The 15,709-nt window shown below is 36.0% G+C and overlaps 1 protein-coding gene across 5 annotated transcripts in view; it reads right to left on the bottom strand.

The window, feature by feature from the left end:
- Positions 1-10,184, bottom strand: part of LOC124409185 (Down syndrome cell adhesion molecule-like protein Dscam2) — a 167,103-nt gene extending 156,919 nt beyond the window's left edge. For all 5 annotated transcript variants that reach the window (XR_006929497.1, XM_046886621.1, XM_046886620.1 and 2 more), the window contains exon 1: positions 10,114-10,184. The gene's annotated coding sequence lies outside the window, so the exon portion shown is untranslated. The remainder of the gene's footprint in view (positions 1-10,113) is intronic.
- Between the last annotated feature and the right edge of the window lie 5,525 nt (positions 10,185-15,709).

Below are 15,709 nucleotides of genomic sequence, written 5' to 3'. Positions count from 1 at the left end.
GAACTTTTATTGCGTTATAAATTATAAGAAATTTATTGGCGCTTACGAGACTCGCTATGCAGCAAGGTATAAGATATTATGTATATATATATATATTTAAAATTTCAAACTCGGGTAAAGAATGACAATGAGGTCAATGCAGCAGCAGTAAAGATGAATTTTCGCGCGATGTGATTGGCTTCGAACATAGTTTCGGTAGCTACACAATTTGCATTCACATTATGTTACAAGGCTTTACAATTACTGGAAAAAAAAATTGTATCTTTCAAATGCCTACGAAGTCGTCACGCAATTTCGATACGGCATAACGGATGTTATTATTTTTTTTTTTTATTGATCAATTTTTACACTGGATAAAACGATGCTTTTCAACTTCAACGAATCTTCACCTCCTCGAGCATTTGGGTACAAGAAAAATAGATTTTAGAAACAGCTGATTGAAAAAATACAAAATTTACAGGAAGCATTGAAATGGTGGCCATGAGGAATCGAAATTTTATCTAACGTTCGCTTCTACCGGAAATTAATCGATCCATAATTGTTTATTGACACTGTATACTCTGCATTTCTCAATTCTATTGAAAAATTATATTTTTTGTTCAAGGTTCATCATAAATGCAGAAGTCTGCAGTAGAAGATGATTACGGGAATAATCTGCGTGTGAAATTAACCCCCTCTGAGTTTAATCGACGAGGATCAAAGTTTAACTATGGAATGGAGGGAGAGGCGGCTGGTACAGACATTAGTCGCCAACCAACCGACGCGACGCCAAAGTGAACGTTCTGGAGCCTCAGCCTCCCAGAGATTATCCACGCTTCACACCCGATGGACCAAAACAGCTGCATCCTCCGAATTCACCGCGGAAACTCTGACGAAACGCGGTTTCAATTCTACGGCATTTCCTTCCATTTACTGTATTATACTGCTTCAGGTTGGGAAAAGATTTTTTTTTTTAGCTTATTTTATGCCACGAAACTTCTTCTTGTTTAAGGTGTTTTGAGCACCGGGTCGCGTGACCGCTTTATAAGAGTATTTACGGGAGTCCAATATCTCTTCATTTTTTTGTGTGGTTGTTCGGGTGTTGGGAAGTGCGCTTTGGTCAGATAGGATCGATGAATCATCGTATGAATTAATGTTTGAACAATTTGAAAAGTATACCTAACCTCAAAACCCACCTCGCAGCGAAATAATTTGCTGAAAAATCTATTCGGCACTTATTCAACCTTAGCAGACCAGAGCACATTTACTGTCAATGGCACGGTCGGTTTACGAAAAACTTGAAACTGATGTGGAGTTTTATTGTTGAGAAAAAACTATCCCAATTCTCGAAAATGTTTCTTAATTGAGCAGGTGACACCATAGTCAAAACACCCTGAATGAACATGTTCAAAATGAATCTTATTTCAGTTTCTTGATCGATTTTCCGAAATAATCGTGTAGTATTGTTTGAAATGGGCATGAGTATGTTTTTTACAAATGGTTAAATGAGAAAACCGACCACTTAAACTTGATAAAAAATCCTTTACTGTTCGAGAGGATTTTATCTACGGTGTAGAAATTAATGTTTAGATATTTTTCCGGTTGGAGAAAAATATATTTTTTTAATTTGAAACAGGATACTATACGTATACCATGTAAACATAAAACTTTAACTGTCTTGTACGTGACGTTTGAGTTATGGCAGCTTCTCGTCGCATACCGTCAGATATCATCGTACGCAGGTTGGGTTAGGTCAGGAAAGGTGGCTTTCGGCCTGTAGATGTCGGCCTGCTTCTATATGTGTATCTAAGTATGGTGCATTCCGTGTCAAGTAGAAATGGGCAATTTGAAATCGGTATTCTCTGTTCAAGAACCAGAAGTAATTAATTATCATCGTTTGAGATCGTTCAAATCAACACTTGATCGAACAATTTATTGGAATCGTTTTAACCCATATTAGAAACTAGTAAAAATTCGTTTTGAAAACAATACATACATCACTATGAATATTTCAAAAACACGAAAATTAACAATTGGCTAATTTGAAACTTTGAACTTGGACTTTGGATTTTGGAAAATCTATCAAAAAATAATATTATAATAGCAGGATTAACGTGAATTTTTTTTTTTCTTTGTATAAATATTTCTTAATAAGTTGAAAATCTTGAACATGTAAGTCTGATTATTAGATCGTTCGCAATATAATTAAAAACTCACTTAATTGAGCGGAGTGGCTGAATTATTTTATTCAGACTCATCTGATTTGTCGATGTTAGCAAAATAACAAATCAACTCTTTTTTTTTACCCTTTTTATGGAAGATCAATTTTTTTACAGAATTCGTAGGTTTTGTTTCGTAAGATCGACAAAATTGGAGCAGCAAATACAAAAACTATGAACAAGTCGTCGAGAAATGTCTGCGAAAAAAAAAGTTAATCGAGTTGGCGATGGAATGCCTCATATATACGGATTTACGAGGATCTCGAAAATTTTGGTTACATATACGTTTTCATATATATACGTGTACATCCGACTAGGGGACAGGCATACCCGGTTTGTTGAACACCGAGGCTATAACCACGAGACGGTTTATTTCCCGGCTAACGGTGCAGCCATTTTCCATCCGCCATGCAGAGTGCTCGACGCAGTGAGAAAAAATTCATTCGTTACAGTTACTGGAAAACTACTAAAATGGGTATCGTTACAACAAAACGTTCTAAATGTTGTTGGGATTACCAGAAAAATATTATATTAGCAGCAATATATTTAGTGTGGATTTTAGTTATCAATTATACCACATTTTATAATTATCGCCATGATAATTCTGTTTGTTTAGTTTACTACTTTTTTTCAATTGAATAAGGCCTCGACATCGAATTATCGCAACAATTGCCAAAAAATATATTTTACAGGTGACCCTAATACTATAAAAAAAAAAAGATTTTTTCGCACGTACAGCTTATGCAAAGCTATTTTTCGTTATGTATCCAGAATTCTATTTTTCAGTTAAGAAAACAAATATAAATACTTGAGGACTGCGTCGTAACCACAAATAGAAATTTTGCCTCATTGTCAGTGAAATTCTGGTCGAAATCACGAGTGTCATTATATCGAATAATATCATATTACATGGTGTAACCATCCAAAAATTGAATTCTTAACGACTACCCGTTCCCTCGTTTATTCAATTAGTTGAATGCGCATGCGCTACAGTCTGACATCAGCTGTTTGTCAGGGTGACCAACCGTCATAAATGTAACCTAAAAAATTTTCATTCTTGTCACTGGCAGTCGAAGTCAACACCGAGAACTGTCAAAATTTTTGAGGTTACATTTATGACGGTTGGTCACCCTGACAAACAGCTGATGTCGGATTGTAGCGCGCGTGCGCATTGAATTTCAACAGACGATGGAACGTACTCTCGTTAGGAATTCACTTGAACCATGTACCAATTGAAATAAAACGAAAATTTTTATATATCCTGACGGATAGCATAACGGTACTATCACCTCATCTTAACTGTCAGTTTCGTCGCAATTACTCCTTATACGCTCCTTAGATTAGAGTTAGCTATTTGCGTCTAGTCCGACAGTCGTGCAGGCATCAGCAGCTATTTCATGTTAAACTCAGACGCTGTGCTAGGAGTTCTGGGACAAATGGAGACAGTTACAGTTCGCCTATTCGCCTTGCGATTAGCAGTTGACTGCACCTCAAAACTGTCGTAACGCGACTAGAAGTCGAACTAAAGTTTAGTAAAACCAAATTAATCACGGCAGATTTTCATCATTCTATCGCGATGCAGCATATAATCACATTGAATGTATCAACTTCATTACACATGACTTGGAATAACTTTGAGCAACTTTACAGATCTCACGAGACAAATCACATCAATACTCTCGAGAATTAAAATGACTGTGTAACTAAAAAAACAAACAGAGAAAAAAAAATATTGCTAAGTATATACATGTCATATTTTCAAATCACAAAGTTAGTATAATACAACCTAAAAATAAAAGTTCGAGGAGAATTTACTGAAATTTAGAATAACTCAATATTGCTGAAATGACTTAGGATGGCGTTATAATAAAGTTCTACACCTAAATTTCGACGTGTCGTTACAGTTAATTATTTCGATGACTATCCACAGCGCGTATAGCACGTGCTTTCTATAACGTCGCGACGGATCCCATAAATGAAACATCAATTTAAGGACCCGCTACGTTGGAGTAGACATCAGTACTGACCGTAACGAGCGGACATAACAATTTGCGTTTACCTCTTTATCAAGACTCATTGTCAGAGGCTGGGGACCAGATAACGCCCCAAGCTTTCATGGATTCGTGGCTCCTTCGGGGGTGTATTATATTCCTAAACATGATGTACGTGGAGTCACGTATAATATCATTCCTCCTGCCAATCACGTATCCCTGAACAGTAATACCCCCACTTTCACGATATTTACGACTATTTTTACGAGGAGATAACGATAATAACGTATAACATGCGTGCATGCATGCCGTACGTTCAAGTATACAGTTTTATACACGTAAGCGCGGATTTGACGAGGAAAAATAATTTGAAAAAACGACGAATCACGATTGCAGGCAAAATCTGATCGCAATTTTGAATGTACGAAAACAGTAGAGGTCATTTTTAAATTCCAGTATGCCATAAGTTAGGGAGATTCGTTCGCCAAAAACGGATATTTTTTATCAATTTCATTTATCATCAGACGGTTCTGCATTATTGTGTACTTATCAAATAATTATGCACGTAAGTAACGAATGTCTCGTCAAAATTTATCCAAAATGTTTGTGAATTTGTAAAATAAAAAAAGTCTCCTGAATGAAATCTAGTAGATTTTCAACAATATTAAAGCAATTTGAAGTGATGCATCGATATCTAAGGTTTCGTTTATAATTTCAGTATTTGCAGTTTTGCATTTATAAAGACATCCTGGTAGCTTACCAATATAATAACTTCATGAATAATTAACGTACGACTGTGTCAAAACAAATTTGATAATAAGTTGTTAACCAAACAATGTGACCTGAGAATCAATGCCGCTCGTTATAAAATAATTATGAAGCTTCGTAATTTTGCTGGTCAGAAAAATAATTACCCATCAATTAGTGTAATACAATAAATTGGTTCGAAGTATTTACATAGCTCGCAACTTTGCGAGTGGGTATATAATTATTTTTCAAACAATATTTCGTGGTCAATGGGTTCGTCAAAAATGAAAAACGAACAGTAATGACTGATTTTGCGTAATAATATAGACCGTGTATAGAATCTGGTAATTATGGTAATGAAAATACACGACTCGATCCCAAAGACGCCAAGGGGAGAAAAAGATTCGTCGAGGAAAAGGAAAAAAGGAAAAAACAGGGGCTTTTTAATGAATTGCGTGGGCAGTTGAGGATGCTTAGGCGGAAAGCGCATTAAATTAATTTATGTACTGAAGAGAAAAAAAATCATATTGAAGTTAAAGCGCCGCTGCTGTGTTTGGTTCGCCTCTGTTCAGGCAGACGTAAAAATTAAGCAATAATGATGAGATAAAAAATTATACGAACCCGGAAGTGACTCGGAAGAGAACGACGGCCTTTAACCACGTTAATTGTAATGGCATTAATCAAGGTAATGGAGCCGAAAACTCTTCCGCGCTTTAATTAGCCAAAGTTCAAACGAAAAACAATAAGGTTGGCAGTAGCTATATTTTGCAATTCGACGCTTGTACCTTTACTTCCGATTCTCATAAGGACCCGACGATATGGGATCAGAGTACAAATAATAAACAAACTAGAATTATACTGCAGATGTACGATTAAATTATAAATAGAAATGCTGCGGTTGATTTATTCAAATAAACGCTTAATGTGGTAAGCAACATTTCACTAGATTCATAATAAACAAGGATTTTAGCTTTCGAAAAGAATTTAATGCACCATCGGTTTGTTGGCTATTGCGTTACAGCTTTTAAACGACAGTGGTTATAAATGCTTGTTATCCAATTACCCACGAGGTAATCTAATTGTTAACCAACCGCCCTAGTTATAAATTTCACAACAAGGAAAGACCCGTAAATACTGCAATTGCGTAATAAAACACACTGCTGTATTATATGCATGTGCGAGGATTCATGGCATTCAGTTGTAAATCAAATTCATAATTACAATTCATTAGCATTGATTTCGCGGCGAGAAAAAATCATATCAAGCGTTGTTGCAATAATGAGTCAAATATTGTTGAAATTACAAGTAAATTTGGTACAAATGAGAGACTGTCCAGTGTGATTATTGTTATCAATACTAAGCTTTTGGAATATTGCAAATCAGGTTTTTCTATTTTAATTATTTTATTCTTTCGATTAAATCAGGCCTTAATAGAAATCAATAGAAATCACTTGACATTAATACCAACAATTTGAAGCTACGAAGCATCGACGTGAAACAGTTTCATGATTTCCGATGCTCGCCGTACAATTTTTTCAACATTATTATGTGATTTCAGTAATTCGAGATGATTTCCGACGATCTCAAGTATTCAATATCGACATACCTACATCGATAAGATAATCATCTGACATTCAGATGAATTGATTCCATCCTTTTTTTTCGTACATGCTAGAATTTTATAAAGTTTTTTCATTGCTCAGATGAAAAAGAAGATAATCTTATCGCTTTTGTAGAGATGCTTACGAACTTTCACTCTCTTCCGGCTCTCAACTTTAAACGCTCGACCATCTCCACCAGCAACTCCGGTATCGAATCAGAATTCTAATAATCCCGGGTTCATTCAAAAGCTCGCCAGACACGCCGCTCGTGGCTCTACTTACTATCGACGCGTACGACCGAACCGCCGCCTTTACTACTGACTATAAGGCTTAGATATATACTCATGCTGCTACTCTGCATCACGAGGTGCGCCGCTTTCGACCGTGAAAACTCTGAAAAGGAGGCGAGTTCGTGGCTTATCTTTATCGGATCTCCGTTCTTGCGACACTTTTTTTCTTCACGAGAAAAACAGATTTTAAATTGTGTAAAATGTTTACAGAATACACTCAATATCAAATTCATGATGCGTTCGAGAGAAACTATCTAATTTTAATAAGACGAAAAACTTTTTTTTATTTTATACAGTGATCAGGCTCAATTTATAAATCAATCAATCAATCGGATCATCTCAGTGGAAACTTATAGGAATTAAGAGAGCCGGAGTTTATTAACTTTGAACGATACAATTCTAAAAAATTTTTCAAATTGTTGGCGTATCCTTGATTATATTGTTAGAATTTACTCGGAATCACTTCTATTACATGGTAGGAAATACTATTTTATTTGACACTGCTGAATATTTTTCAAACGGTTTTTGTCCCTTACTCATTTCCGGTTTTCTTAAAACACAACACTTTTATGCGCCTTGGTATCCTGTTGATACGATATCTCATTCAAGTTTTATTCTTGTAAGGTCGCTTGGCTAATTTTATCCCGGTTTGAAGAACTTATAAGCTGGAAAGTTAACGCCTCCTAAAAGGTGTGCGCTACGGCAAAATGAGTACTAATATACCTCCCTGCGTACCCATTACACTTTGCCAGTTTATAATGCTTGTGTAGTATGCAGGTACATGCAACGTCGGAAAGTTTAAACGTGCTTTATTGTATATTACTTTGATAGTCGTAGCAAAGATAATTTCTCAGTTTCTGAATATCCTTATGTCTTATTTACTCGTGATCTGATATTTCGAAGTCAATCTCGTTTGAACTATGGCTATTTATTCTTGTAGTCAATATGACTGACAGTCATTTTTCATATGCAGATTCAAAATTTATAGTGTAATATGTTAGAGTCATGGAGAAATTTGCGCCGAACTCAAAGTCGAAATAATCAGGAATAAGAAAATTTTACGAAATGCAACCATTAGCGAGGTTCATCAATTGTAAATGATACTGAAGTCATGTGTATGTACAGATGCTGTAAATCTCGGCCAACAAACAATTTACAGTGACAATTAATGCGTCCGTATGTCAAATGTAACAGCTAACCGTATCGTGGTGAACAAATTAACATCATATTATGTGGAATCTAACGAATTATTCTCTAACCAGATAATAAAGTTTGAAAATTGAAAACAAGGTTCCGAAATAGTCTTTCGAATTGGAATTATGAATTGTGACGAAAATCTTCTGATACTATATAATCAAACATTTTCCAAAATTAATTTTCGATTTAATGAGAAGTTTATTGGAACAGTTTTTACAATTGAAAAATAAGTCTGTCCTAAACGAACAAATTTCATTAAATTTTTCTGAAATTTAGTGACCATCGAAATCACTTCCATTCGGTCTAATGGATTCTCAAACAGGTTTCCATCACCATAAATGTTTTATCTGGATGCAAAACTTGATGTTCAGGAACTTGCACCAAATTTTTTATCATCGTTAACACTGTAAAAATATTCGGCGTGTAGCATAACACTGTTCAATGATGAATTCAATATCATTTGATGTTATTTTACAAATACGAACACTTTCTCAAATGCAAACCTTGTGTGTAATTTTAACCCTCACGCTGCACACCTGTGTCTAACAATGGTATCACACGGGGGTCGCTAGAGACCCCACCTAAAAATCTTTGCGTTGAAAAGGAGATATTGATTTGAATAACTTGAAAAAATTCTAGGATACTCCTTAACTGTCATATTTCAAGTCAAATCAGTTACCTTTAACAAATTGAAATTTTTAATATGAAAAAAAAATTCAGAAAACAACAAAATAGCGAAAAATAAATCATACCACTCAAAAAATCATAACTCACTTCAATATTTTATAACTTTCATGATACAACTGTGTAAGAAAAAAAATATGGAATACTGCGCGATGAAAAAAGATATATATTCGAATGAGTGAAATTAAATTTTTGGCAATAGAATGAATAAACGATTTTAAAGATATTTCATTATTTATCTTGGAGCAAATCAGATTACTTTGAACGATTTTCAAATGGAATTTCCGGTAAAGACGTCGTGGGATCATTTTGACGCCGGTGTGCAGTATGAGGGTTAAAAAGAGGACACCTTTGTTGATGTTTACCCCTATCAGCCATTCTAGAAAAGTGAGAATTCAACCCTAAACAAATTTTGCAAGAGTTGAATTGAAGCGGACTTAAATTTGACACAGTATTTTTTCTAACTACTGATAAACGAGGTCCAATGATTCTCGATTTCCAAACAAGGACCAAGGAATATTCGCTGAGCGTTGTTAGAGTGCACAGCCGTAGAATGAGAATGTGGGACGTACAATCATAAAAGCTTTGAAGCAAAAACATCATAAAACAAAGATTCACAAAGTGTCAATCATTGACAGATGCAAAATTTGAAACCCTGAATTTCTAATGTAAACACTGATGTATGTTAACAATCGTCAGAGAAATGATATTATTTTATTATTTCTTACTGATTCTGATCAATATTAACTCATTTTATTTGTAGATGAATTTTCCGTAGATCGTCCAAGTTGGATTCTGCATAACAATAATGGACCCGTTGCTAAATCACAAGTTTATTATCAGTAAGCTAAGTGGATTTTTATTTTAACCAATTGACGAGCTCAATAAATGGTAATTTGCAGCGTATTAATTCACGAATAAAATAATACATTGTTCAGAAAAGTAGTAAAATAATTAGAAAAATAAAAAAATAATAGAATAATATGCAATACTCTATAATTGTAAATAACAGGATGTTTACAGTTGAAATTGGTAGTTTAAACATTTTTTTTCACATTACACGGATTTTTTTTTTCTTTCCTTTTGATTACGTTGAACTTTACGAGGATAAGTTACACTTTTTGAACCTTTGTTTAGTCATATTTTTCATTCGACACATTTTCGAGCCAACCGTACGTCCGTCTCGTGCATCCTCATAAACACGTTCAGGGTTGTTCCATAATATCAGAAGTGTTTTTTGAAGCGAATAAAAACGCAACGCGCACATGGTGTCTAGGTTTAGGGACTTTTAAAGTCGAGGTGTTTCTTGCACCCATTCGCTCGGTTCTGAGGGGGGGTTGAAAAACTTCCCACGCGTGTTTCCGCGGGGCATTCCTTCAGTGCGGGTGAGTTTCGAGAAGCTTACCCTCAGAGACAGCCCTCGACCCTCCCGGCTGGACGTCCGTCCGTCGATGCACGTCGGAGGCTGAGCGCGAACTGAACTTTCGAACCGAGGGTTGCTACCCCCACCACCAAAACGCCACCCTCTCGCGCGGCTGTCAACCAGGACTGGTGGACCAACTTCTCCCGCTGAAGACCCGCCGCCGTTAACCCCGATTTAAACTTATCCAACTCTATTGCGTCACACCGAAGGCTGTATCAAGTGCCGGGACCCTCGAACACCTCAGAAATTTCATTAATTTCTTAAATCGAGCAATTTTTCAACCCTCTACAGGGAAAAAAATCGCTACATCTATTCGATTGATATGCACAAGTCACGACGATTTTTGTATTTGACAGATTGGAAAAGTTTTTTCACCGTTACAGTAAAAATTATCCCACGAAAATGGAAATGTTTCGATTGTATTGAGTGAACTGTGATAAACACGTCTTTTTCTCTTCAAAGATGTACAAATTTTTCAAATGCAACAATCGCTAATTGGTCATACGAACGTACCTGGGATTGAGAAGAAAAAGGCAAAGAGAAAACATGAACGATCGGCTGCAGGATAGCAATTGTTAAATGAATTGAACAGTGATTTAGCCGTTTCGTTTTTCTGATATCCCAATAATTATCCCTGGCGTTATATTTCGCGATCAAAATTAAATCGAAAACTCGATATTGTCTGTGATGCCGTTTTCACACAAATACACGTGTTGAAAAATCCTAAAAAACGTTTATGTTAGTGTTGAATCGTGTTTCGAAATCGAAAAAGATGTTTTTCGAAACTACTTTTTGCAGGAATACAAATGCAATGGGTAATCTGCTTTACGATTGTGATTAAAAAACACAAAACTGTGTAATAAGATAATGAGAACAATACTGATCACTAATTCATGGACGTTCGGTAGATCGTCTGGATCGTACATTAAACTCAGATAATTTAGAGTTACAGCGACGACGACGCGTCCTGAAACGTAAGAATCGCATTACGCCTGAGGATGTCACTGATGCAAGGTGATCAAACTTGCGATCATTGCCTCAATAATCGTCCGTCTCGAAACTTTCGACCCGATTTTAACATCCTCCTCTATTCCTCTTGCAACGCTCTCGCAGATTACCATTTAATTACCGACAGGGGATCAGACTCCGAGAAGTTTCGGTCGTGCAGTAGCCGATGGAAAAGGGATTCAAGCTGAATATGTAATTTGTTTCCAGCTGAAATATACGTGTGTGAAAACATCCTCGAAGAAAAACATTCGCACCGCCCGGAATCTGTAATGACGCACAATTTGGAAACGACAAAAAAGTACCCGAAATTTTATCCCTCGCACAAATTTTTCCTTACGTTTTTTCAATCGCTCATAAAACATTGTATACGAAAATAATGAAAATGTAATATTCGTCGTACATTTTTTTCCTGCAGAGTTGTTTTCATGTCAGCTCTCATTGAGTTGATGTACAAGAGTAAACTCCTTCTCTTGGGAAAATTGATTCCGATGGGAAGTGAAAAAATGTTTCATACACTAGTCACGACCAGCTAAAGTGCCGCGATTGTGAGATCACGGCAAATTCTTGGCTTTACTCTGTTTAAAAACCCGAATAAATTCTTGTCGTCGAGGCTAACGAACTGTTCCGTTTGAAAGCACAGCGTCCATTGTTTGTCAAAATTCTTTCAACGCTTTTTTGCCTGTTTCGCCATCACAAAACACGTCCCCTCATCATTGAATCAGTTAAAAATTAACTTTATTTCAAACGGAAGATTTCCGTGAATTTTTAAGCGGTATTATTGACGAGTGAAATTACCGATTGTCTATCAATAAACGAATCCCCATGACTATTCCTATTTCAAATTCGGTCAATGACATCAAACCAACTTTGCAATATTCATGCGATTCATTGTCAGACACTTTCCAAGTTTTACATCAGATAATATAATCAATTATTAAAACAGCTGACGTGTGATGGCTAAAAAAATTGCAACGTGTTACTGCAATCTTGTTCTAAAATAAAAATAAAAATGCAAAAAGCTGCAAAAAAATACCATTGTTATAATTACTTGCCTTATATAGGCGAACTGTAGATAATTTCAGCAAACGTTGAAGGCCGTTTTAAAAAACGACACTTTCTTGCTACCTGCGCGATAACGGCGCGTTATTGATTATCAGAACAAGTCAGATCAAAATTGTTTACTTTTAGTGTTTGCCCCTTCCTCGATTCCGGTCAAGTTGAACTAACAACGGACAGTGCAGGGCTTTTGCGAAGGGTGTGCTTGGCGTGTATCTTCCAGCTCAGACTGGCTGCGATGATCAGCTTAAGGGAGCAGGTTTCCGACCAAGGCGTTGCGCAGTTTCATGGAAAAACCGAGAGCTGGATAAAAACTTCGTCAATATATTATGGAGATATTTTGGCCGGTTGGCCACTATTCGGACAGTTTTTCAAGCTAAAAAATTTCGATCTGGCTAAAATTTGAATATGGATATATGTACACTATGGTGTGGAAATCCTCAAATTTTTAGAATTTGAATTTGACGATAATGTTGCTACCAAAAATTTTAGGAAAGCCTTCAATATCCCGAACGCTTTGAAATTTTACCACCAATAATTAATCACTGCTTGTAGTTCTGTCACTTTATTATTCTTAGATTCTTCAGAGATAGCATAATTCTACAGTTTTTCTACTCAGAATTTGTGTCATATATTTTTTAATATAAAATAGCTAAAAACGTTTATGACTCACACATTTGCCTTTTTGAAAATTGCAGTTTTTCAAAATCAATGTCGGGACTTATATTAATCTTACATTTGTTGAACTGAATTATATACCGAATGGCTGTAGCGCGAGGAGTTGAAAAAATCCTAACGAATCAGTTCTACAATGCGGGCAGCAAATTGATCCAATCACAACTTGAGAACAAGTTAGCAAAAAATGGAAAAAAAATCAAAGAAGAAAAATAAAAAAATAAGCATTCCTCGAAGCATCTTCCGAAATCCGATGGATCTATAATACGTATGGTTTAGACGCGTATGTAATATCGGGATTTATAATGGATTTATCTGTCAGTCCGTCATCCCCTTATTTGCAGAGAAATCGATGAGACGAGGGTAATAAAAGAGAATAACATTTTCTTTCGTATGATTCTATCGGTCGGGTTTGCTGCTTTCCTCATTCTCCACTCCGAAATGCCCACGAGCATCCCCTTAGCCGGTTTCTCGGTTCCTCATCCGCATTACTTTCTGCTTATATACACGAGGTTTTTATTTATTCAACGGATATCTACCTGCGAAGAAACACTTGGCACGTTTTTTCTCTCTTCTCTCTATGTTTTTTTTTTCAACACTGTTTTTCTATTTATTTGTCTCCCTGCTGCCTCGCCAGAGGAAGATATTCAAAAACTATATTAACTAAACATTCGTAACTATTCGGAGAGCATTTTTTCAAATCTCAGACTGTCATCACCTCGTGCCGTTATTCATACCCCTCTACACAAGTTATACAACTATTTTATTTATCTTAAAATTTTGCGTTCACTTTGCGATGTCACTCATATCGATTTGGGAATTTAAATTGTTTGCTAAAAATTATGAGCTTATATTAGTTACATATGCGAATAAAGTGGAACATTTAATTGACAATGAGTGCTATTTGAATTGAAATAAGAAAATGCGAAGAAGTGTGCAAATTATCGCAGATAGGTACTAAATGTTCCGATGCCAGTCAAAAAAACTTCTCTGAACAACTGTTCATTTCTTGAGTAAATTTGTAAAATTTTGTTTGCATTTTTCTCTAACAGATGAAAAAAAAACTCGTATGTACCATGAATGCTTCACAGCATCGTGCATTCATATTGAGGGAAGAAATGTCTTTGAAGAACTGAGGGTGTCTCGAGGGAATTTTCTCGATAACGCAATTTTATTACGGCAGTTGCCTAGTCTTTTGAAGTATAATCAGGTAAAAGTTCGGATTTGTGAGACCTCACCTCCCGGAGTTACGTGTGTGTACTTTCAGTCAAAACGGGGACACTTGTTATATAAAACATTGCAACAACCGCTGCTTCGATTTTATTTCGTTTGATATCTAATTGTTTACAAAAGTCGTTCTATGGGAATAAACGCAGTTTACTGGTTGATGCCGCATTCAAATTACCATAGCCAATAATTTCTTTGTCAGTAAGATTCAAAGAACAAGTAAAATTCGGTTTCGTGTTCGTTATGTTGTTTTCTTTCACTGTCTATTAAAAGTTAAATGTAGCAACAAGTTTTTTGTTCATTCGTGCAAATACAGGTAGATCAAAACCTGTATTTTCTCATTTTTGTTCAACAGAAAGGTAAGTTCATAAAGCTCACGCCTGATGATTTTTGTAAAAATATTTTTGCACCTAATAAACGTCAAAAATCAACCCCTATCATACATATTAAGCTATATATATATCCAGACCCGAATTAAGGGGGCACGATACCTAAGGCTGCTCTACAAAACGGCCGAATATCGGTCCGGAAGATGGTCTAATAGGTTAAATTAAAAAAATGGCAACAGAAAATTGATTCGATTAAGGTTTAGAAAACATTTTTATTATAACGATTCTCTTATGTATGATAGTTAAGTTTATATAAAATAGAATTTCATAGGGAAATACATTTTGTATTACGATATTGAGTGATTACATTTCATATTTTTTATTGCGCATTCACGCTGGGAAAATCATCTTTTACAATTTCAAAATCTAAATCAAGAACGATTTCACTCTCCATATATGCTAAACAGAGACAAAATATTTAGACTTTCCTCTGATTTTGTACGTCGTATGTACAAAGTTCTCAAACTTCATGCAGGAAATTCTTCGGAATCGGATTGCAACGAGACATTAATGTTCACATACCTGAATATTTGAAAATCTAGGTACTACATGTTTTGAAAAATTTTATTGTGAAAATTGAAGGGCCGAAAATTACGAGGACCTAAGCCTATCGACCCACTCGAGACGTTGGCGCTCTATTTTACCGACAGACCAAACGGTTCTCATCGGATTTCGTGTTTCAGCGAAATACGCGTGCCCCTGAATCGCTCAGATCCAACACGTTAAGTATACTTATACGTATACACACTACAGCTCCATAAGCCCGTCGTCATTTACAATATTAAATTATTCATGAATCTCTTCGCGCCAGTGGCGGCTGGCGCACTCTTCGCTTTATAGACACTCGGCGAGCGCGAAGATCGCGAATTTACATTTCACTGCTGGGCATGAATCCTCCCGGTGCTCGCACATCTCGTCCATTCTATATAGGTGAGTTTATACGCATTGATGTACCTACGTAGGTATATCTATTGGCGTACGTATATGTACCATATACATATCACATCCTCATCCTCGTGCATTTGTATGCCTATTGAGTGTGCCAGAATAGAAATATCCACGCACCGTAAAACGAGGATGGGTTTTCGATAACTTACCGCTCCGGGGGCTGTTTTACTAATTACTACCTTCAAACGGACTGGCACGTGAATTCGTGGAAATAAATGGACAACATCTCTGGAATTACTGGTTGGGAAAAGAGACAGAAAGAAAATGTTTAAAAA

This window comes from Diprion similis, chromosome 8 (assembly GCF_021155765.1).
Source record: "Diprion similis isolate iyDipSimi1 chromosome 8, iyDipSimi1.1, whole genome shotgun sequence".
NCBI classification, from domain to species: Eukaryota; Metazoa; Arthropoda; class Insecta; order Hymenoptera; family Diprionidae; genus Diprion; species Diprion similis.
This window is presented reverse-complemented; position numbering and strand designations above follow the sequence as displayed.